Raw genomic sequence first — 1,183 nt, forward strand, 5'->3', positions numbered from 1 at the left:
ACCGATAGCTGATATTGGGTGCCGATATTCTGTACATTTAAAGTTGTGTTTTTTTTTTTTTTTTTATTGCTTTGGCTGTTTTTGAATACTGTCATTTAAAAAAAAAAAAAAATCTGGCGCCTTTAAGACTCAAGTAAGCGAAGTATTGAAATTGCTTCTGGGTTACATCGGAGACCCGATCAGAGCTGATTCCGGCTTTGTTCGGGTCTTCGAGCAGCCGGCGGATGTGCCTGCTGGTCACTCTGGCCTCCCGGTGGGACGGAAGACCTGGGCGTGGCAGCAGAAGTCGGCAGGAGGGGGCCTGTACTAACAGCCAAGGGGCTGATAAGCCGCATCAGTTATTACAAGAAAGCCAACCGTTGGCTCTAAAAAAAAAAAAAGAAAAAAACGGTACTGGGGTGATACCTGATACTTCAGAAAAGTGAATATTGGCCCCACCGATAATAGGTGGATCCCTAGTATATACAGTGGGTATGGAAAAGAATCACCCCCTTTTTTTCGGGAGCTGTATTGGATTTCTGCCAGGTATACACCCTGCTCAAAAAATTTAAAGGAACACTTTTTTTTTTTTTTTTTAGATCAGAGTATAGCTAATCTCAATTAAACTCTTGGGATATTTGATCGTCAAGTAGCAGAGGAGGTTGTTACCCAGTTTTACCTGCTTTGGTGATAATGAAATTAACAGGTGCACTAGATGGGCAACAGTGAGATGACTCCCAAAACAGGAATGGTTTTACAGGTGAACATGACATTTTTTTTTTTTTTTTTCCCTACTCCTCTTTTCTGACTGTTTTTCACTAGTTTGGCATTTGGGTAGGGTCAGTGTCACTACTGCTAGCATGTTGCGATACCTGGACCCTATAGAGGTTGCACAAGCAGTCCAACTCCTTCAGGATGGCACAAATACGTGCCATTGCCAGAAGGTTTGCTGTGTCTCCCAGCACAGTCTCAGGAGCATGGAGGAGATTACAGGAAACAGGCAGCTTCTCTAGGATAGCTGGACAGGGCCATTAAAGGTCCTTAAACCATCAACAGGACCGGTATCTGCTCCTTTGTGCGAGGAGGAACAGGATGAGCCCTGCCAGAGCCCTACAAAATGACCTCCAGCAGGCCACTGGTGTGAATGTCTCTGACCAAACAATCAGAAACTGACTTCATGAGGGGGGCTTGATGTCCTCTAATG

The sequence above is a fragment of the Pelophylax lessonae genome (assembly GCF_965119305.1).
Source record: "Pelophylax lessonae genome assembly, chromosome: 12".
In the NCBI taxonomy this organism is placed as follows: Eukaryota; Metazoa; Chordata; class Amphibia; order Anura; family Ranidae; genus Pelophylax; species Pelophylax lessonae.